The 21,661-nt window shown below is 45.3% G+C and overlaps 17 non-coding genes across 17 annotated transcripts; all 17 read right to left on the reverse strand.

Moving 5' to 3' along the window:
- Positions 1-55: 55 nt before the first annotated feature.
- Positions 56-246, reverse strand: LOC141218607 (U2 spliceosomal RNA). Its single transcript, XR_012287302.1, has one exon. It is a non-coding gene; the product is annotated as a U2 spliceosomal RNA (small nuclear RNA).
- A 1,121-nt stretch (positions 247-1,367) lies between these two features.
- On the reverse strand, positions 1,368-1,558 carry LOC141218230 (U2 spliceosomal RNA). Its single transcript, XR_012286985.1, has one exon. It is a non-coding gene; the product is annotated as a U2 spliceosomal RNA (small nuclear RNA).
- A 1,120-nt stretch (positions 1,559-2,678) lies between these two features.
- LOC141218608 (U2 spliceosomal RNA) lies at positions 2,679-2,869 on the reverse strand. Its single transcript, XR_012287303.1, has one exon. It is a non-coding gene; the product is annotated as a U2 spliceosomal RNA (small nuclear RNA).
- Positions 2,870-3,989: 1,120 nt separating this feature from the next.
- On the reverse strand, positions 3,990-4,180 carry LOC141218609 (U2 spliceosomal RNA). Its single transcript, XR_012287304.1, has one exon. It is a non-coding gene; the product is annotated as a U2 spliceosomal RNA (small nuclear RNA).
- Positions 4,181-5,299: 1,119 nt separating this feature from the next.
- LOC141218231 (U2 spliceosomal RNA) lies at positions 5,300-5,490 on the reverse strand. Its single transcript, XR_012286986.1, has one exon. It is a non-coding gene; the product is annotated as a U2 spliceosomal RNA (small nuclear RNA).
- A 1,120-nt stretch (positions 5,491-6,610) lies between these two features.
- Positions 6,611-6,801, reverse strand: LOC141218610 (U2 spliceosomal RNA). The gene has a single exon (XR_012287305.1). It is a non-coding gene; the product is annotated as a U2 spliceosomal RNA (small nuclear RNA).
- Positions 6,802-7,922: 1,121 nt separating this feature from the next.
- Positions 7,923-8,113, reverse strand: LOC141218227 (U2 spliceosomal RNA). Its single transcript, XR_012286982.1, has one exon. It is a non-coding gene; the product is annotated as a U2 spliceosomal RNA (small nuclear RNA).
- Positions 8,114-9,232: 1,119 nt separating this feature from the next.
- Positions 9,233-9,423, reverse strand: LOC141218611 (U2 spliceosomal RNA). Its single transcript, XR_012287306.1, has one exon. It is a non-coding gene; the product is annotated as a U2 spliceosomal RNA (small nuclear RNA).
- A 1,123-nt stretch (positions 9,424-10,546) lies between these two features.
- Positions 10,547-10,737, reverse strand: LOC141218195 (U2 spliceosomal RNA). Its single transcript, XR_012286952.1, has one exon. It is a non-coding gene; the product is annotated as a U2 spliceosomal RNA (small nuclear RNA).
- A 1,120-nt stretch (positions 10,738-11,857) lies between these two features.
- On the reverse strand, positions 11,858-12,048 carry LOC141218612 (U2 spliceosomal RNA). Its single transcript, XR_012287307.1, has one exon. It is a non-coding gene; the product is annotated as a U2 spliceosomal RNA (small nuclear RNA).
- A 1,120-nt stretch (positions 12,049-13,168) lies between these two features.
- On the reverse strand, positions 13,169-13,359 carry LOC141218196 (U2 spliceosomal RNA). Its single transcript, XR_012286953.1, has one exon. It is a non-coding gene; the product is annotated as a U2 spliceosomal RNA (small nuclear RNA).
- Positions 13,360-14,479: 1,120 nt separating this feature from the next.
- Positions 14,480-14,670, reverse strand: LOC141218613 (U2 spliceosomal RNA). Its single transcript, XR_012287308.1, has one exon. It is a non-coding gene; the product is annotated as a U2 spliceosomal RNA (small nuclear RNA).
- A 1,122-nt stretch (positions 14,671-15,792) lies between these two features.
- On the reverse strand, positions 15,793-15,983 carry LOC141218615 (U2 spliceosomal RNA). The gene has a single exon (XR_012287310.1). It is a non-coding gene; the product is annotated as a U2 spliceosomal RNA (small nuclear RNA).
- Positions 15,984-17,103: 1,120 nt separating this feature from the next.
- LOC141218198 (U2 spliceosomal RNA) lies at positions 17,104-17,294 on the reverse strand. The gene has a single exon (XR_012286955.1). It is a non-coding gene; the product is annotated as a U2 spliceosomal RNA (small nuclear RNA).
- A 1,120-nt stretch (positions 17,295-18,414) lies between these two features.
- On the reverse strand, positions 18,415-18,605 carry LOC141218616 (U2 spliceosomal RNA). The gene has a single exon (XR_012287311.1). It is a non-coding gene; the product is annotated as a U2 spliceosomal RNA (small nuclear RNA).
- Positions 18,606-19,724: 1,119 nt separating this feature from the next.
- On the reverse strand, positions 19,725-19,915 carry LOC141218199 (U2 spliceosomal RNA). Its single transcript, XR_012286956.1, has one exon. It is a non-coding gene; the product is annotated as a U2 spliceosomal RNA (small nuclear RNA).
- A 1,120-nt stretch (positions 19,916-21,035) lies between these two features.
- On the reverse strand, positions 21,036-21,226 carry LOC141218201 (U2 spliceosomal RNA). The gene has a single exon (XR_012286957.1). It is a non-coding gene; the product is annotated as a U2 spliceosomal RNA (small nuclear RNA).
- Between the last annotated feature and the right edge of the window lie 435 nt (positions 21,227-21,661).

Here is a 21,661-nt window from a genome sequence, read left to right on the forward strand (position 1 = left end):
AATGAACAAAAAGCATTGAATTCAATTCTTTCTGATTTTAGAAACTGCATTAAAGAAGGGGTGCACCGGTCCTGGAGATACTGCAATACCAGGTCAATGCGTGGAGTGGACAGAGCAAGCTCTTTTTCCATCTCCCTGTTCTAAAAATCCATTTAATATATGGTCCCCAGATAGGGGACGTATCAGATATTAAACTGATAAGAACAGATACTACACTTGATCTTAGCCAAAAGGCCGAGAAGCGATAACCAGAATTGGTTTCCGACTACGGTGCCACCCAAGGATTCTGAAAAGTCCATTTGTGGAGATGGCCACCTGGACTCCCGTTAAGGAGACATGCTGTCAACCTCTAGATCCCTCACATGCCTGCACTTTTCGGCTTGCTGCTGCTGCAATCCACGCGTTTTAGATCTGCATAACTCCACCTCTTTTAGCACAGTACCCTCAACCCCCAGCTGTTCCCACCCGCCTCAACACCGTTGGAAGGGAGGAGAACCAATTAAGGCGGGGGGGGGGGTGGAACGAGCAGCTGTCTACCCTTAGCAGGAGGGTTGCTGATTAATTACCTCTCCTGCTGCTGATGCTGCTGGCTGTCCAGCAGCAGACTGAAGGTGGCTGCTGCTGTGCGCAGGTATATAAAGGCTCAGAGCCTATTATGACACGCGCAGCCAGCGTTCCATTGCCACATTCCGTCTACTGCAGGCGGGATACCTGGATGGCTGAATGTCACTGAGAAGCTCACAGAGACCGCCATAAGCAACAGTTTAAAAGAATGCCACAGACTAATCAACCAAACTTTTTGGGTTGGTTTCTCTTTTATAGTCTGCAGGCATTAAATGAAAGAAGTCAGTGTTCCAGCAGAGGGAGACAACGTTTCAGAAAAGGCATTGTAGCAAACCAAAAAAGAAATTTTAAGCGCAGCAGAGTAACCAGCTCACATACCTGTTAGCTCAGGTGAGTTTAAAAGGCTGCTGTTGATAACAAGGGCATTTGCTAAATAGATGGTGTGTGTGCAACAATATACTGAAAGGTCAATTATATTGTGCAGCTTATCTCACCACCTGTAGTTATTTAGGTGAAAGCTCCAAAATGCTTGCCTAATATGTCTGTTTATCCAAAAGGAAGTATAGAGGGAGAGCTAGATAGATAGCATTGCATTACATTACATTACATGGCAATGCAATGCACAGTTGCTGAAGTTGAACCAAAATGAGCTTGTCATCTGGCTTCTGCAACTTTTAACATGAAAAATCCAATGAGGAGAAGAAAAGCAAAGCCAAAGAGTCCATCCCAAAATCCGACAAACAAGCAAAATGAACAAAAAGCATTGAATTCAATTCTTTCTGATTTTAGAAACTGCATTAAAGAAGGGGTGCACCGGTCCTGGAGATACTGCAACACCACGTCAATGCGTGGAGTGGACAGAGCAAGCTCTTTTTCCATCTCCCTGTTCTAAAAATCCATTTAATATATGGTCCCCAGATAGGGGACGTATCAGATATTAAACTGATAAGAACAGATACTACACTTGATCTTAGCCAAAAGGCCGAGAAGCGATAACCAGAATTGGTTTCCGACTACGGTGCCACCCAAGGATTCTGAAAAGTCCATTTGTGGAGATGGCCACCTGGACTCCCGTTAAGAAGACATGCTGTCAACCTCTAGATCCCTCACATGCCTGCACTTTTCGGCTTGCTGCTGCTGCAATCCACGCGTTTTAGATCTGCATAACTCCACCTCTTTTAGCACAGTACCCTCAACCCCCGGCTGTTCCCACCCGCCTCAACACCGTTGGAAGGGAGGAGAACCAATTAAGGTGGGGGGGGGGTGGAACGAGCAGCTGTCTACCCTTAGCAGGAGGGTTGCTGATTAATTACCTCTCCTGCTGCTGCTGCTGCTGGCTGTCCAGCAGCAGACTGAAGGTGGCTGCTGCTGTGCGCAGGTATATAAAGGCTCAGAGCCTATTATGACACGCGCAGCCAGTGTTCCATTGCCACATTCCGTCTACTGCAGGCGGGATACCTGGATGGCTGAATGTCACTGAGAAGCTCACAGAGACCGCCATAAGCAACATTTTAAAAGAATGCCACAGACTAATCAACCAAACTTTTTGGGTTGGTTTCTCTTTTATAGTCTGCAGGCATTAAATGAAAGAAGTCAGTGTTCCAGCAGAGGGAGACCATGTTTCAGAAAAGGCATTGTAGCAAACCAAAAAAGAAATTTTAAGCGCAGCAGAGTAACCAGCTCACATACCTGTTAGCTCAGGTGAGTTTAAAAGGCTGCTGTTGATAACAAGGGCATTTGCTAAATAGATGGTGTGTGTGCAACAATATACTGAAAGGTCAATTATATTGTGCAGCTTATCTCACCACCTGTAGTTATTTAGGTGAAAGCTCCAAAATGCTTGCCTAATATGTCTGTTTATCCAAAAGGAAGTATAGAGGGAGAGCTAGATAGATAGCATTGCATTACATTACATTACATGGCAATGCAATGCACAGTTGCTGAAGTTGAACCAAAATGAGCTTGTCATCTGGCTTCTGCAACTTTTAACATGAAAAATCCAATGAGGAGAAGAAAAGCAAAGCCAAAGAGTCCATCCCAAAATCCGACAAACAAGCAAAATGAACAAAAAGCATTGAATTCAATTCTTTCTGATTTTAGAAACTGCATTAAAGAAGGGGTGCACCGGTCCTGGAGATACTGCAATACCAGGTCAATGCGTGGAGTGGACAGAGCAAGCTCTTTTTCCATCTCCCTGTTCTAAAAATCCATTTAATATATGGTCCCCAGATAGGGGACGTATCAGATATTAAACTGATAAGAACAGATACTACACTTGATCTTAGCCAAAAGGCCGAGAAGCGATAACCAGAATTGGTTTCCGACTACGGTGCCACCCAAGGATTCTGAAAAGTCCATTCGTGGAGATGGCCACCTGGACTCCCGTTAAGAAGACATGCTGTCAACCTCTAGATCCCTCACATGCCTGCACTTTTCGGCTTGCTGCTGCTGCAATCCACGCGTTTTAGATCTGCATAACTCCACCTCTTTTAGCACAGTACCCTCAACCCCCGGCTGTTCCCACCCGCCTCAACACCGTTGGAAGGGAGGAGAACCAATTAAGGCGGGGGGGGGGGGGTGGAACGAGCAGCTGTCTACCCTTAGCAGGAGGGTTGCTGATTAATTACCTCTCCTGCTGCTGCTGCTGGCTGTCCAGCAGCAGACTGAAGGTGGCTGCTGCTGTGCGCAGGTATATAAAGGCTCAGAGCCTATTATGACACGCGCAGCCAGCGTTCCATTGCCACATTCCGTCTACTGCAGGCGGGATACCTGGATGGCTGAATGTCACTGAGAAGCTCACAGAGACCGCCATAAGCAACAGTTTAAAAGAATGCCACAGACTAATCAACCAAACTTTTTGGGTTGGTTTCTCTTTTATAGTCTGCAGGCATTAAATGAAAGAAGTCAGTGTTCCAGCAGAGGGAGACAACGTTTCAGAAAAGGCATTGTAGCAAACCAAAAAAGAAATTTTAAGCGCAGCAGAGTAACCAGCTCACATACCTGTTAGCTCAGGTGAGTTTAAAAGGCTGCTGTTGATAACAAGGGCATTTGCTAAATAGATGGTGTGTGTGCAAAAATATACTGAAAGGTCAATTATATTGTGCAGCTTATCTCACCACCTGTAGTTATTTAGGTGAAAGCTCCAAAATGCTTGCCTAATATGTCTGTTTATCCAAAAGGAAGTATAGAGGGAGAGCTAGATAGATAGCATTGCATTACATTACATTACATGGCAATGCAATGCACAGTTGCTGAAGTTGAACCAAAATGAGCTTGTCATCTGGCTTCTGCAACTTTTAACATGAAAAATCCAATGAGGAGAAGAAAAGCAAAGCCAAAGAGTCCATCCCAAAATCCGACAAACAAGCAAAATGAACAAAAAGCATTGAATTCAATTCTTTCTGATTTTAGAAACTGCATTAAAGAAGGGGTGCACCGGTCCTGGAGATACTGCAATACCAGGTCAATGCGTGGAGTGGACAGAGCAAGCTCTTTTTCCATCTCCCTGTTCTAAAAATCCATTTAATATATGGTCCCCAGATAGGGGACGTATCAGATATTAAACTGATAAGAACAGATACTACACTTGATCTTAGCCAAAAGGCCGAGAAGCGATAACCAGAATTGGTTTCCGACTACGGTGCCACCCAAGGATTCTGAAAAGTCCATTTGTGGAGATGGCCACCTGGACTCCCGTTAAGAAGACATGCTGTCAACCTCTAGATCCCTCACATGCCTGCACTTTTCGGCTTGCTGCTGCTGCAATCCACGCGTTTTAGATCTGCATAACTCCACCTCTTTTAGCACAGTACCCTCAACCCCCGGCTGTTCCCACCCGCCTCAACACCGTTGGAAGGGAGGAGAACCAATTAAGGCGGGGGGGGGTGGAACGAGCAGCTGTCTACCCTTAGCAGGAGGGTTGCTGATTAATTACCTCTCCTGCTGCTGCTGCTGCTGGCTGTCCAGCAGCAGACTGAAGGTGGCTGCTGCTGTGCGCAGGTATATAAAGGCTCAGAGCCTATTATGACACGCGCAGCCAGCGTTCCATTGCCACATTCCGTCTACTGCAGGCGGGATACCTGGATGGCTGAATGTCACTGAGAAGCTCACAGAGACCGCCATAAGCAACAGTTTAAAAGAATGCCACAGACTAATCAACCAAACTTTTTGGGTTGGTTTCTCTTTTATAGTCTGCAGGCATTAAATGAAAGAAGTCAGTGTTCCAGCAGAGGGAGACAACGTTTCAGAAAAGGCATTGTAGCAAACCAAAAAAGAAATTTTAAGCGCAGCAGAGTAACCAGCTCACATACCTGTTAGCTCAGGTGAGTTTAAAAGGCTGCTGTTGATAACAAGGGCATTTGCTAAATAGATGGTGTGTGTGCAACAATATACTGAAAGGTCAATTATATTGTGCAGCTTATCTCACCACCTGTAGTTATTTAGGTGAAAGCTCCAAAATGCTTGCCTAATATGTCTGTTTATCCAAAAGGAAGTATAGAGGGAGAGCTAGATAGATAGCATTGCATTACATTACATTACATGGCAATGCAATGCACAGTTGCTGAAGTTGAACCAAAATGAGCTTGTCATCTGGCTTCTGCAACTTTTAACATGAAAAATCCAATGAGGAGAAGAAAAGCAAAGCCAAAGAGTCCATCCCAAAATCCGACAAACAAGCAAAATGAACAAAAAGCATTGAATTCAATTCTTTCTGATTTTAGAAACTGCATTAAAGAAGGGGTGCACCGGTCCTGGAGATACTGCAATACCAGGTCAATGCGTGGAGTGGACAGAGCAAGCTCTTTTTCCATCTCCCTGTTCTAAAAATCCATTTAATATATGGTCCCCAGATAGGGGACGTATCAGATATTAAACTGATAAGAACAGATACTACACTTGATCTTAGCCAAAAGACCGAGAAGCGATAACCAGAATTGGTTTCCGACTACGGTGCCACCCAAGGATTCTGAAAAGTCCATTTGTGGAGATGGCCACCTGGACTCCCGTTAAGAAGACATGCTGTCAACCTCTAGATCCCTCACATGCCTGCACTTTTCGGCTTGCTGCTGCTGCAATCCACGCGTTTTAGATCTGCATAACTCCACCTCTGTTAGCACAGTACCCTCAACCCCCGGCTGTTCCCACCCGCCTCAACACCGTTGGAAGGGAGGAGAACCAATTAAGGCGGGGGGGGGGGGGTGGAACGAGCAGCTGTCTACCCTTAGCAGGAGGGTTGCTGATTAATTACCTCTCCTGCTGCTGCTGCTGGCTGTCCAGCAGCAGACTGAAGGTGGCTGCTGCTGTGCGCAGGTATATAAAGGCTCAGAGCCTATTATGACACGCGCAGCCAGCGTTCCATTGCCACATTCCGTCTACTGCAGGCGGGATACCTAGATGGCTGAATGTCACTGAGAAGCTCACAGAGACCGCCATAAGCAACAGTTTAAAAGAATGCCACAGACTAATCAACCAAACTTTTTGGGTTGGTTTCTCTTTTATAGTCTGCAGGCATTAAATGAAAGAAGTCAGTGTTCCAGCAGAGGGAGACAACGTTTCAGAAAAGGCATTGTAGCAAACCAAAAAAGAAATTTTAAGCGCAGCAGAGTAACCAGCTCACATACCTGTTAGCTCAGGTGAGTTTAAAAGGCTGCTGTTGATAACAAGGGCATTTGCTAAATAGATGGTGTGTGTGCAACAATATACTGAAAGGTCAATTATATTGTGCAGCTTATCTCACCACCTGTAGTTATTTAGGTGAAAGCTCCAAAATGCTTGCCTAATATGTCTGTTTATCCAAAATGAAGTATAGAGGGAGAGCTAGATAGATAGCATTGCATTACATTACATTACATGGCAATGCAATGCACAGTTGCTGAAGTTGAACCAAAATGAGCTTGTCATCTGGCTTCTGCAACTTTTAACATGAAAAATCCAATGAGGAGAAGAAAAGCAAAGCCAAAGAGTCCATCCCAAAATCCGACAAACAAGCAAAATGAACAAAAAGCATTGAATTCAATTCTTTCTGATTTTAGAAACTGCATTAAAGAAGGGGTGCACCGGTCCTGGAGATACTGCAATACCAGGTCAATGCGTGGAGTGGACAGAGCAAGCTCTTTTTCCATCTCCCTGTTCTAAAAATCCATTTAATATATGGTCCCCAGATAGGGGACGTATCAGATATTAAACTGATAAGAACAGATACTACACTTGATCTTAGCCAAAAGGCCGAGAAGCGATAACCAGAATTGGTTTCCGACTACGGTGCCACCCAAGGATTCTGAAAAGTCCATTTGTGGAGATGGCCACCTGGACTCCCGTTAAGAAGACATGCTGTCAACCTCTAGATCCCTCACATGCCTGCACTTTTCGACTTGCTGCTGCTGCAATCCACGCGTTTTAGATCTGCATAACTCCACCTCTTTTAGCACAGTACCCTCAACCCCCGGCTGTTCCCACCCGCCTCAACACCGTTGGAAGGGAGGAGAACCAATTAAGGCGGGGGGGGGGGTGGAACGAGCAGCTGTCTACCCTTAGCAGGAGGGTTGCTGATTAATTACCTCTCCTGCTGCTGCTGCTGCTGGCTGTCCAGCAGCAGACTGAAGGTGGCTGCTGCTGTGTGCAGGCATATAAAGGCTCAGAGCCTATTATGACATGCGCAGCCAGCGTTCCATTGCCACATTCCGTCTACTGCAGGCGGGATACCTGGATGGCTGAATGTCACTGAGAAGCTCACAGAGACCGCCATAAGCAACAGTTTAAAAGAATGCCACAGACTAATCAACCAAACTTTTTGGGTTGGTTTCTCTTTTATAGTCTGCAGGCATTACATGAAAGAAGTCAGTGTTCCAGCAGAGGGAGACAACGTTTCAGAAAAGGCATTGTAGCAAACCAAAAAAGAAATTTTAAGCGCAGCAGAGTAACCAGCTCACATACCTGTTAGCTCAGGTGAGTTTAAAAGGCTGCTGTTGATAACAAGGGCATTTGCTAAATAGATGGTGTGTGTGCAACAATATACTGAAAGGTCAATTATATTGTGCAGCTTATCTCACCACCTGTAGTTATTTAGGTGAAAGCTCCAAAATGCTTGCCTAATATGTCTGTTTATCCAAAATGAAGTATAGAGGGAGAGCTAGATAGATAGCATTGCATTACATTACATTACATGGCAATGCAATGCACAGTTGCTGAAGTTGAACCAAAATGAGCTTGTCATCTGGCTTCTGCAACTTTTAACATGAAAAATCCAATGAGGAGAAGAAAAGCAAAGCCAAAGAGTCCATCCCAAAATCCGACAAACAAGCAAAATGAACAAAAAGCATTGAATTCAATTCTTTCTGATTTTAGAAACTGCATTAAAGAAGGGGTGCACCGGTCCTGGAGATACTGCAATACCAGGTCAATGCGTGGAGTGGACAGAGCAAGCTCTTTTTCCATCTCCCTGTTCTAAAAATCCATTTAATATATGGTCCCCAGATAGGGGACGTATCAGATATTAAACTGATAAGAACAGATACTACACTTGATCTTAACCAAAAGGCCGAGAAGCGATAACCAGAATTGGTTTCCGACTACGGTGCCACCCAAGGATTCTGAAAAGTCCATTTGTGGAGATGGCCACCTGGACTCCCGTTAAGAAGACATGCTGTCAACCTCTAGATCCCTCACATGCCTGCACTTTTCGGCTTGCTGCTGCTGCAATCCACGCGTTTTAGATCTGCATAACTCCACCTCTTTTAGCACAGTACCCTCAACCCCCGGCTGTTCCCACCCGCCTCAACACCGTTGGAAGGGAGGAGAACCAATTAAGGCGGGGGGGGGTGGAACGAGCAGCTGTCTACCCTTAGCAGGAGGGTTGCTGATTAATTACCTCTCCTGCTGCTGCTGCTGCTGGCTGTCCAGCAGCAGACTGAAGGTGGCTGCTGCTGTGCGCAGGTATATAAAGGCTCAGAGCCTATTATGACACGCGCAGCCAGCGTTCCATTGCCACATTCCGTCTACTGCAGGCGGGATACCTGGATGGCTGAATGTCACTGAGAAGCTCACAGAGACCACCATAAGCAACAGTTTAAAAGAATGCCACAGACTAATCAACCAAACTTTTTGGGTTGGTTTCTCTTTTATAGTCTGCAGGCATTAAATGAAAGAAGTCAGTGTTCCAGCAGAGGGAGACAACGTTTCAGAAAAGGCATTGTAGCAAACCAAAAAAGAAATTTTAAGCGCAGCAGAGTAACCAGCTCACATACCTGTTAGCTCAGGTGAGTTTAAAAGGCTGCTGTTGATAACAAGGGCATTTGCTAAATAGATGGTGTGTGTGCAACAATATACTGAAAGGTCAATTATATTGTGCAGCTTATCTCACCACCTGTAGTTATTTAGGTGAAAGCTCCAAAATGCTTGCCTAATATGTCTGTTTATCCAAAAGGAAGTATAGAGGGAGAGCTAGATAGATAGCATTGCATTACATTACATTACATGGCAATGCAATGCACAGTTGCTGAAGTTGAACCAAAATGAGCTTGTCATCTGGCTTCTGCAACTTTTAACATGAAAAATCCAATGAGGAGAAGAAAAGCAAAGCCAAAGAGTCCATCCCAAAATCCGACAAACAAGCAAAATGAACAAAAAGCATTGAATTCAATTCTTTCTGATTTTAGAAACTGCATTAAAGAAGGGGTGCACCGGTCCTGGAGATACTGCAATACCAGGTCAATGCGTGGAGTGGACAGAGCAAGCTCTTTTTCCATCTCCCTGTTCTAAAAATCCATTTAATATATGGTCCCCAGATAGGGGACGTATCAGATATTAAACTGATAAGAACAGATACTACACTTGATCTTAGCCAAAAGGCCGAGAAGCGATAACCAGAATTGGTTTCCGACTACGGTGCCACCCAAGGATTCTGAAAAGTCCATTTGTGGAGATGGCCACCTGGACTCCCGTTAAGAAGACATGCTGTCAACCTCTAGATCCCTCACATGCCTGCACTTTTCGGCTTGCTGCTGCTGCTGCAATCCACGCGTTTTAGATCTGCATAACTCCACCTCTTTTAGCACAGTACCCTCAACCCCCGGCTGTTCCCACCCGCCTCAACACCGTTGGAAGGGAGGAGAACCAATTAAGGCGGGGGGGGGGTGGAACGAGCAGCTGTCTACCCTTAGCAGGAGGGTTGCTGATTAATTACCTCTCCTGCTGCTGCTGCTGCTGGCTGTCCAGCAGCAGACTGAAGGTGGCTGCTGCTGTGCGCAGGTATATAAAGGCTCAGAGCCTATTATGACACGCGCAGCCAGCGTTCCATTGCCACATTCCGTCTACTGCAGGCGGGATACCTGGATGGCTGAATGTCACTGAGAAGCTCACACAGACCGCCATAAGCAACAGTTTAAAAGAATGCCACTGACTAATCAACCAAACTTTTTGGGTTGGTTTCTCTTTTATAGTCTGCAGGCATTAAATGAAAGAAGTCAGTGTTCCAGCAGAGGGAGACAACGTTTCAGAAAAGGCATTGTAGCAAACCAAAAAAGAAATTTTAAGCGCAGCAGAGTAACCAGCTCACATACCTGTTAGCTCAGGTGAGTTTAAAAGGCTGATGTTGATAACAAGGGCATTTGCTAAATAGATGGTGTGTGTGCAACAATATACTGAAAGGTCAATTATATTGTGCAGCTTATCTCACCACCTGTAGTTATTTAGGTGAAAGCTCCAAAATGCTTGCCTAATATGTCTGTTTATCCAAAAGGAAGTATAGAGGGAGAGCTAGATAGATAGCATTGCATTACATTACATTACATGGCAATGCAATGCACAGTTGCTGAAGTTGAACCAAAATGAGCTTGTCATCTGGCTTCTGCAACTTTTAACATGAAAAATCCAATGAGGAGAAGAAAAGCAAAGCCAAAGAGTCCATCCCAAAATCCGACAAACAAGCAAAATGAACAAAAAGCATTGAATTCAATTCTTTCTGATTTTAGAAACTGCATTAAAGAAGGGGTGCACCGGTCCTGGAGATACTGCAATACCAGGTCAATGCGTGGCGTGGACAGAGCAAGCTCTTTTTCCATCTCCCTGTTCTAAAAATCCATTTAATATATGGTCCCCAGATAGGGGACGTATCAGATATTAAACTGATAAGAACAGATACTACACTTGATCTTAGCCAAAAGGCCGAGAAGCGATAACCAGAATTGGTTTCCGACTACGGTGCCACCCAAGGATTCTGAAAAGTCCATTTGTGGAGATGGCCACCTGGACTCCCGTTAAGAAGACATGCTGTCAACCTCTAGATCCCTCACATGCCTGCACTTTTCGGCTTGCTGCTGCTGCAATCCACGCGTTTTAGATCTGCATAACTCCACCTCTTTTAGCACAGTACCCTCAACCCCCGGCTGTTCCCACCCGCCTCAACACCGTTGGAAGGGAGGAGAACCAATTAAGGCGGGGGGGGGGTGGAACGAGCAGCTGTCTACCCTTAGCAGGAGGGTTGCTGATTAATTACCTCTCCTGCTGCTGCTGCTGCTGGCTGTCCAGCAGCAGACTGAAGGTGGCTGCTGCTGTGCGCAGGTATATAAAGGCTCAGAGCCTATTATGACACGCGCAGCCAGCGTTCCATTGCCACATTCCGTCTACTGCAGGCGGGATACCTGGATGGCTGAATGTCACTGAGAAGCTCACAGAGACCGCCATAAGCAACAGTTTAAAAGAATGCCACTGACTAATCAACCAAACTTTTTGGGTTGGTTTCTCTTTTATAGTCTGCAGGCATTAAATGAAAGAAGTCAGTGTTCCAGCAGAGGGAGACAACGTTTCAGAAAAGGCATTGTAGCAAACCAAAAAAGAAATTTTAAGCGCAGCAGAGTAACCAGCTCACATACCTGTTAGCTCAGGTGAGTTTAAAAGGCTGCTGTTGATAACAAGGGCATTTGCTAAATAGATGGTGTGTGTGCAACAATATACTGAAAGGTCAATTATATTGTGCAGCTTATCTCACCACCTGTAGTTATTTAGGTGAAAGCTCCAAAATGCTTGCCTAATATGTCTGTTTATCCAAAAGGAAGTATAGAGGGAGAGCTAGATAGATAGCATTGCATTACATTACATTACATGGCAATGCAATGCACAGTTGCTGAAGTTGAACCAAAATGAGCTTGTCATCTGGCTTCTGCAACTTTTAACATGAAAAATCCAATGAGGAGAAGAAAAGCAAAGCCAAAGAGTCCATCCCAAAATCCGACAAACAAGCAAAATGAACAAAAAGCATTGAATTCAATTCTTTCTGATTTTAGAAACTGCATTAAAGAAGGGGTGCACCGGTCCTGGAGATACTGCAATACCAGGTCAATGCGTGGAGTGGACAGAGCAAGCTCTTTTTCCATCTCCCTGTTCTAAAAATCCATTTAATATATGGTCCCCAGATAGGGGACGTATCAGATATTAAACTGATAAGAACAGATACTACACTTGATCTTAGCCAAAAGGCCGAGAAGCGATAACCAGAATTGGTTTCCGACTACGGTGCCACCCAAGGATTCTGAAAAGTCCATTTGTGGAGATGGCCACCTGGACTCCCGTTAAGAAGACATGCTGTCAACCTCTAGATCCCTCACATGCCTGCACTTTTCGGCTTGCTGCTGCTGCAATCCACGCGTTTTAGATCTGCATAACTCCACCTCTTTTAGCACAGTACCCTCAACCCCCGGCTGTTCCCACCCGCCTCAACACCGTTGGAAGGGAGGAGAACCAATTAAGGCGGGGGGGGGGTGGAACGAGCAGCTGTCTACCCTTAGCAGGAGGGTTGCTGATTAATTACCTCTCCTGCTGCTGCTGCTGCTGGCTGTCCAGCAGCAGACTGAAGGTGGCTGCTGCTGTGCGCAGGTATATAAAGGCTCAGAGCCTATTATGACACGCGCAGCCAGCGTTCCATTGCCACATTCCGTCTACTGCAGGCGGGATACCTGGATGGCTGAATGTCACTGAGAAGCTCACAGAGACCGCCATAAGCAACAGTTTAAAAGAATGCCACTGACTAATCAACCAAACTTTTTGGGTTGGTTTCTCTTTTATAGTCTGCAGGCATTAAATGAAAGAAGTCAGTGTTCCAGCAGAGGGAGACAACGTTTCAGAAAAGGCATTGTAGCAAACCAAAAAAGAAATTTTAAGCGCAGCAGAGTAACCAGCTCACATACCTGTTAGCTCAGGTGAGTTTAAAAGGCTGATGTTGATAACAAGGGCATTTGCTAAATAGATGGTGTGTGTGCAACAATATACTGAAAGGTCAATTATATTGTGCAGCTTATCTCACCACCTGTAGTTATTTAGGTGAAAGCTCCAAAATGCTTGCCTAATATGTCTGTTTATCCAAAAGGAAGTATAGAGGGAGAGCTAGATAGATAGCATTGCATTACATTACATTACATGGCAATGCAATGCACAGTTGCTGAAGTTGAACCAAAATGAGCTTGTCATCTGGCTTCTGCAACTTTTAACATGAAAAATCCAATGAGGAGAAGAAAAGCAAAGCCAAAGAGTCCATCCCAAAATCCGACAAACAAGCAAAATGAACAAAAAGCATTGAATTCAATTCTTTCTGATTTTAGAAACTGCATTAAAGAAGGGGTGCACCGGTCCTGGAGATACTGCAATACCAGGTCAATGCGTGGCGTGGACAGAGCAAGCTCTTTTTCCATCTCCCTGTTCTAAAAATCCATTTAATATATGGTCCCCAGATAGGGGACGTATCAGATATTAAACTGATAAGAACAGATACTACACTTGATCTTAGCCAAAAGGCCGAGAAGCGATAACCAGAATTGGTTTCCGACTACGGTGCCACCCAAGGATTCTGAAAAGTCCATTTGTGGAGATGGCCACCTGGACTCCCGTTAAGAAGACATGCTGTCAACCTCTAGATCCCTCACATGCCTGCACTTTTCGGCTTGCTGCTGCTGCAATCCACGCGTTTTAGATCTGCATAACTCCACCTCTTTTAGCACAGTACCCTCAACCCCCGGCTGTTCCCACCCGCCTCAACACCGTTGGAAGGGAGGAGAACCAATTAAGGCGGGGGGGGGGTGGAACGAGCAGCTGTCTACCCTTAGCAGGAGGGTTGCTGATTAATTACCTCTCCTGCTGCTGCTGCTGCTGGCTGTCCAGCAGCAGACTGAAGGTGGCTGCTGCTGTGCGCAGGTATATAAAGGCTCAGAGCCTATTATGACACGCGCAGCCAGCGTTCCATTGCCACATTCCGTCTACTGCAGGCGGGATACCTGGATGGCTGAATGTCACTGAGAAGCTCACAGAGACCGCCATAAGCAACAGTTTAAAAGAATGCCACTGACTAATCAACCAAACTTTTTGGGTTGGTTTCTCTTTTATAGTCTGCAGGCATTAAATGAAAGAAGTCAGTGTTCCAGCAGAGGGAGACAACGTTTCAGAAAAGGCATTGTAGCAAACCAAAAAAGAAATTTTAAGCGCAGCAGAGTAACCAGCTCACATACCTGTTAGCTCAGGTGAGTTTAAAAGGCTGCTGTTGATAACAAGGGCATTTGCTAAATAGATGGTGTGTGTGCAACAATATACTGAAAGGTCAATTATATTGTGCAGCTTATCTCACCACCTGTAGTTATTTAGGTGAAAGCTCCAAAATGCTTGCCTAATATGTCTGTTTATCCAAAAGGAAGTATAGAGGGAGAGCTAGATAGATAGCATTGCATTACATTACATTACATGGCAATGCAATGCACAGTTGCTGAAGTTGAACCAAAATGAGCTTGTCATCTGGCTTCTGCAACTTTTAACATGAAAAATCCAATGAGGAGAAGAAAAGCAAAGCCAAAGAGTCCATCCCAAAATCCGACAAACAAGCAAAATGAACAAAAAGCATTGAATTCAATTCTTTCTGATTTTAGAAACTGCATTAAAGAAGGGGTGCACCGGTCCTGGAGATACTGCAATACCAGGTCAATGCGTGGAGTGGACAGAGCAAGCTCTTTTTCCATCTCCCTGTTCTAAAAATCCATTTAATATATGGTCCCCAGATAGGGGACGTATCAGATATTAAACTGATAAGAACAGATACTACACTTGATCTTAGCCAAAAGGCCGAGAAGCGATAACCAGAATTGGTTTCCGACTACGGTGCCACCCAAGGATTCTGAAAAGTCCATTTGTGGAGATGGCCACCTGGACTCCCGTTAAGAAGACATGCTGTCAACCTCTAGATCCCTCACATGCCTGCACTTTTCGGCTTGCTGCTGCTGCTGCAATCCACGCGTTTTAGATCTGCATAACTCCACCTCTTTTAGCACAGTACCCTCAACCCCCGGCTGTTCCCACCCGCCTCAACACCGTTGGAAGGGAGGAGAACCAATTAAGGCGGGGGGGGGTGGAACGAGCAGCTGTCTACCCTTAGCAGGAGGGTTGCTGATTAATTACCTCTCCTGCTGCTGCTGCTGCTGGCTGTCCAGCAGCAGACTGAAGGTGGCTGCTGCTGTGCGCAGGTATATAAAGGCTCAGAGCCTATTATGACACGCGCAGCCAGCGTTCCATTGCCACATTCCGTCTACTGCAGGCGGGATACCTGGATGGCTGAATGTCACTGAGAAGCTCACAGAGACCGCCATAAGCAACAGTTTAAAAGAATGCCACAGACTAATCAACCAAACTTTTTGGGTTGGTTTCTCTTTTATAGTCTGCAGGCATTAAATGAAAGAAGTCAGTGTTCCAGCAGAGGGAGACAACGTTTCAGAAAAGGCATTGTAGCAAACCAAAAAAGAAATTTTAAGCGCAGCAGAGTAACCAGCTCACATACCTGTTAGCTCAGGTGAGTTTAAAAGGCTGCTGTTGATAACAAGGGCATTTGCTAAATAGATGGTGTGTGTGCAACAATATACTGAAAGGTCAATTATATTGTGCAGCTTATCTCACCACCTGTAGTTATTTAGGTGAAAGCTCCAAAATGCTTGCCTAATATGTCTGTTTATCCAAAAGGAAGTATAGAGGGAGAGCTAGATAGATAGCATTGCATTACATTACATTACATGGCAATGCAATGCACAGTTGCTGAAGTTGAACCAAAATGAGCTTGTCATCTGGCTTCTGCAACTTTTAACATGAAAAATCCAATGAGGAGAAGAAAAGCAAAGCCAAAGAGTCCATCCCAAAATCCGACAAACAAGCAAAATGAACAAAAAGCATTGAATTCAATTCTTTCTGATTTTAGAAACTGCATTAAAGAAGGGGTGCACCGGTCCTGGAGATACTGCAATACCAGGTCAATGCGTGGAGTGGACAGAGCAAGCTCTTTTTCCATCTCCCTGTTCTAAAAATCCATTTAATATATGGTCCCCAGATAGGGGACGTATCAGATATTAAACTGATAAGAACAGATACTACACTTGATCTTAGCCAAAAGGCCGAGAAGCGATAACCAGAATTGGTTTCCGACTACGGTGCCACCCAAGGATTCTGAAAAGTCCATTTGTGGAGATGGCCACCTGGACTCCCGTTAAGAAGACATGCTGTCAACCTCTAGATCCCTCACATGCCTGCACTTTTCGGCTTGCTGCTGCTGCAATCCACGCGTTTTAGATCTGCATAACTCCACCTCTTTTAGCACAGTACCCTCAACCCCCGGCTGTTCCCACCCGCCTCAACACCGTTGGAAGGGAGGAGAACCAATTAAGGCGGGGGGGGGGTGGAACGAGCAGCTGTCTACCCTTAGCAGGAGGGTTGCTGATTAATTACCTCTCCTGCTGCTGCTGCTGCTGGCTGTCCAGCAGCAGACTGAAGGTGGCTGCTGCTGTGCGCAGGTATATAAAGGCTCAGAGCCTATTATGACACGCGCAGCCAGCGTTCCATTGCCACATTCCGTCTACTGCAGGCGGGATACCTGGATGGCTGAATGTCACTGAGAAGCTCACAGAGACCGCCATAAGCAACAGTTTAAAAGAATGCCACTGACTAATCAACCAAACTTTTTGGGTTGGTTTCTCTTTTATAGTCTGCAGGCATTAAATGAAAGAAGTCAGTGTTCCAGCAGAGGGAGACAACGTTTCAGAAAAGGCATTGTAGCAAACCAAAAAAGAAATTTTAAGCGCAGCAGAGTAACCAGCTCACATACCTGTTAGCTCAGGTGAGTTTAAAAGGCTGATGTTGATAACAAGGGCATTTGCTAAATAGATGGTGTGTGTGCAACAATATACTGAAAGGTCAATTATATTGTGCAGCTTATCTCACCACCTGTAGTTATTTAGGTGAAAGCTCCAAAATGCTTGCCTAATATGTCTGTTTATCCAAAAGGAAGTATAGAGGGAGAGCTAGATAGATAGCATTGCATTACATTACATTACATGGCAATGCAATGCACAGTTGCTGAAGTTGAACCAAAATGAGCTTGTCATCTGGCTTCTGCAACTTTTAACATGAAAAATCCAATGAGGAGAAGAAAAGCAAAGCCAAAGAGTCCATCCCAAAATCCGACAAACAAGCAAAATGAACAAAAAGCATTGAATTCAATTCTTTCTGATTTTAGAAACTGCATTAAAGAAGGGGTGCACCGGTCCTGGAGATACTGCAATACCAGGTCAATGCGTGGCGTGGACAGAGCAAGCTCTTTTTCCATCTCCCTGTTCTAAAAATCCATTTAATATATGGTCCCCAGATAGGGGACGTATCAGATATTAAACTGATAAGAACAGATACTACACTTGATCTTAGCCAAAAGGCCGAGAAGCGATAACCAGAATTGGTTTCCGACTACGGTGCCACCCAAGGATTCTGAAAAGTCCATTTGTGGAGATGGCCACCTGGACTCCCGTTAAGAAGACATGCTGTCAACCTCTAGATCCCTCACATGCCTGCACTTTTCGGCTTGCTGCTGCTGCAATCCACGCGTTTTAGATCTGCATAACTCCACCTCTTTTAGCACAGTACCCTCAACCCCCGGCTGTTCCCACCCGCCTCAACACCGTTGGAAGGGAGGAGAACCAATTAAGGCGGGGGGGGGGTGGAACGAGCAGCTGTCTACCCTTAGCAGGAGGGTTGCTGATTAATTACCTCTCCTGCTGCTGCTGCTGCTGGCTGTCCAGCAGCAGACTGAAGGTGGCTGCTGCTGTGCGCAGGTATATAAAGGCTCAGAGCCTATTATGACACGCGCAGCCAGCGTTCCATTGCCACATTCCGTCTACTGCAGGCGGGATACCTGGATGGCTGAATGTCACTGAGAAGCTCACAGAGACCGCCATAAGCAACAGTTTAAAAGAATGCCACTGACTAATCAACCAAACTTTTTGGGTTGGTTTCTCTTTTATAGTCTGCAGGCATTAAATGAAAGAAGTCAGTGTTCCAGCAGAGGGAGACAACGTTTCAGAAAAGGCATTGTAGCAAACCAAAAAAGAAATTTTAAGCGCAGCAGAGTAACCAGCTCACATACCTGTTAGCTCAGGTGAGTTTAAAAGGCTGCTGTTGATAACAAGGGCATTTGCTAAATAGATGGTGTGTGTGCAACAATATACTGAAAGGTCAATTATATTGTGCAGCTTATCTCACCACCTGTAGTTATTTAGGTGAAAGCTCCAAAATGCTTGCCTAATATGTCTGTTTATCCAAAAGGAAGTATAGAGGGAGAGCTAGATAGATAGCATTGCATTACATTACATTACATGGCAATGCAATGCACAGTTGCTGAAGTTGAACCAAAATGAGCTTGTCATCTGGCTTCTGCAACTTTTAACATGAAAAATCCAATGAGGAGAAGAAAAGCAAAGCCAAAGAGTCCATCCCAAAATCCGACAAACAAGCAAAATGAACAAAAAGCATTGAATTCAATTGTTTCTGATTTTAGAAACTGCATTAAAGAAGGGGTGCACCGGTCCTGGAGATACTGCAATACCAGGTCAATGCGTGGAGTGGACAGAGCAAGCTCTTTTTCCATCTCCCTGTTCTAAAAATCCATTTAATATATGGTCCCCAGATAGGGGACGTATCAGATATTAAACTGATAAGAACAGATACTACACTTGATCTTAGCCAAAAGGCCGAGAAGCGATAACCAGAATTGGTTTCCGACTACGGTGCCACCCAAGGATTCTGAAAAGTCCATTTGTGGAGATGGCCACCTGGACTCCCGTTAAGAAGACATGCTGTCAACCTCTAGATCCCTCACATGCCTGCACTTTTCGGCTTGCTGCTGCTGCAATCCACGTGTTTTAGATCTGCATAACTCCACCTCTTTTAGCACAGTACCCTCAACCCCCGGCTGTTCCCACCCGCCTCAACACCGTTGGAAGGGAGGAGAACCAATTAAGGCGGGGGGGGGTGGAACGAGCAGCTGTCTACCCTTAGCAGGAGGGTTGCTGATTAATTACCTCTCCTGCTGCTGCTGCTGCTGGCTGTCCAGCAGCAGACTGAAGGTGGCTGCTGCTGTGCGCAGGTATATAAAGGCTCAGAGCCTATTATGACACGCGCAGCCAGCGTTCCATTGCCACATTCCGTCTACTGCAGGCGGGATACCTGGATGGCTGAATGTCACTGAGAAGCTCACAGAGACCGCCATAAGCAACAGTTTAAAAGAATGCCACTGACTAATCAACCAAACTTTTTGGGTTGGTTTCTCTTTTATAGTCTGCAGGCATTAAATGAAAGAAGTCAGTGTTCCAGCAGAGGGAGACAACGTTTCAGAAAAGGCATTGTAGCAAACCAAAAAAGAAATTTTAAGCGCAGCAGAGTAACCAGCTCACATACCTGTTAGCTCAGGTGAGTTTAAAAGGCTGATGTTGATAACAAGGGCATTTGCTAAATAGATGGTGTGTGTGCAACAATATACTGAAAGGTCAATTATATTGTGCAGCTTATCTCACCACCTGTAGTTATTTAGGTGAAAGCTCCAAAATGCTTGCCTAATATGTCTGTTTATCCAAAAGGAAGTATAGAGGGAGAGCTAGATAGATAGCATTGCATTACATTACATTACATGGCAATGCAATGCACAGTTGCTGAAGTTGAACCAAAATGAGCTTGTCATCTGGCTTCTGCAACTTTTAACATGAAAAATCCAATGAGGAGAAGAAAAGCAAAGCCAAAGAGTCCATCCCAAAATCCGACAAACAAGCAAAATGAACAAAAAGCATTGAATTCAATTCTTTCTGATTTTAGAAACTGCATTAAAGAAGGGGTGCACCGGTCCTGGAGATACTGCAATACCAGGTCAATGCGTGGCGTGGACAGAGCAAGCTCTTTTTCCATCTCCCTGTTCTAAAAATCCATTTAATATATGGTCCCCAGATAGGGGACGTATCAGATATTAAACTGATAAGAACAGATACTACACTTGATCTTAGCCAAAAGGCCGAGAAGCGATAACCAGAATTGGTTTCCGACTACGGTGCCACCCAAGGATTCTGAAAAGTCCATTTGTGGAGATGGCCACCTGGACTCCCGTTAAGAAGACATGCTGTCAACCTCTAGATCCCTCACATGCCTGCACTTTTCGGCTTGCTGCTGCTGCAATCCACGCGTTTTAGATCTGCATAACTCCACCTCTTTTAGCACAGTACCCTCAACCCCCGGCTGTTCCCACCCGCCTCAACACCGTTGGAAGGGAGGAGAACCAATTAAGGCGGGGGGGGGGTGGAACGAGCAGCTGTCTACCCTTAGCAGGAGGGTTGCTGATTAATTACCTCTCCTGCTGCTGCTGCTGCTGGCTGTCCAGCAGCAGACTGAAGGTGGCTGCTGCTGTGCGCAGGTATATAAAGGCTCAGAGCCTATTATGACACGCGCAGCCAGCGTTCCATTGCCACATTCCGTCTACTGCAGGCGGGATACCTGGATGGCTGAATGTCACTGAGAAGCTCACAGAGACCGCCATAAGCAACAGTTTAAAAGAATGCCACTGACTAATCAACCAAACTTTTTGGGTTGGTTTCTCTTTTATAGTCTGCAGGCATTAAATGAAAGAAGTCAGTGTTCCAGCAGAGGGAGACAACGTTTCAGAAAAGGCATTGTAGCAAACCAAAAAAGAAATTTTAAGCGCAGCAGAGTAACCAGCTCACATACCTGTTAGCTCAGGTGAGTTTAAAAGGCTGATGTTGATAACAAGGGCATTTGCTAAATAGATGGTGTGTGTGCAACAATATACTGAAAGGTCAATTATATTGTGCAGCTTATCTCACCACCTGTAGTTATTTAGGTGAAAGCTCCAAAATGCTTGCCTAATATGTCTGTTTATCCAAAAGGAAGTATAGAGGGAGAGCTAGATAGATAGCATTGCATTACATTACATTACATGGCAATGCAATGCACAGTTGCTGAAGTTGAACCAAAATGAGCTTGTCATCTGGCTTCTGCAACTTTTAACATGAAAAATCCAATGAGGAGAAGAAAAGCAAAGCCAAAGAGTCCATCCCAAAATCCGACAAACAAGCAAAATGAACAAAAAGCATTGAATTCAATTCTTTCTGATTTTAGAAACTGCATTAAAGAAGGGGTGCACCGGTCCTGGAGATACTGCAATACCAGGTCAATGCGTGGCGTGGACAGAGCAAGCTCTTTTTCCATCTCCCTGTTCTAAAAATCCATTTAATATATGGTCCCCAGATAGGGGACGTATCAGATATTAAACTGATAAGAACAGATACTACACTTGATCTTAGCCAAAAGGCCGAGAAGCGATAACCAGAATTGGTTTCCGACTACGGTGCCACCCAAGGATTCTGAAAAGTCCATTTGTGGAGATGGCCACCTGGACTCCCGTTAAGAAGACATGCTGTCAACCTCTAGATCCCTCACATGCCTGCACTTTTCGGCTTGCTGCTGCTGCAATCCACGCGTTTTAGATCTGCATAACTCCACCTCTTTTAGCACAGTACCCTCAACCCCCGGCTGTTCCCACCCGCCTCAACACCGTTGGAAGGGAGGAGAACCAATTAAGGCGGGGGGGGGGTGGAACGAGCAGCTGTCTACCCTTAGCAGGAGGGTTGCTGATTAATTACCTCTCCTGCTGCTGCTGCTGCTGGCTGTCCAGCAGCAGACTGAAGGTGGCTGCTGCTGTGCGCAGGTATATAAAGGCTCAGAGCCTATTATGACACGCGCAGCCAGCGTTCCATTG

The sequence above is a fragment of the Phyllobates terribilis genome, unplaced genomic scaffold (assembly GCF_046119375.1).
Source record: "Phyllobates terribilis strain yellow unplaced genomic scaffold, ASM4611937v1 Scaffold_249__1_contigs__length_2872098, whole genome shotgun sequence".
NCBI classification, from domain to species: domain Eukaryota; kingdom Metazoa; phylum Chordata; class Amphibia; order Anura; family Dendrobatidae; genus Phyllobates; species Phyllobates terribilis.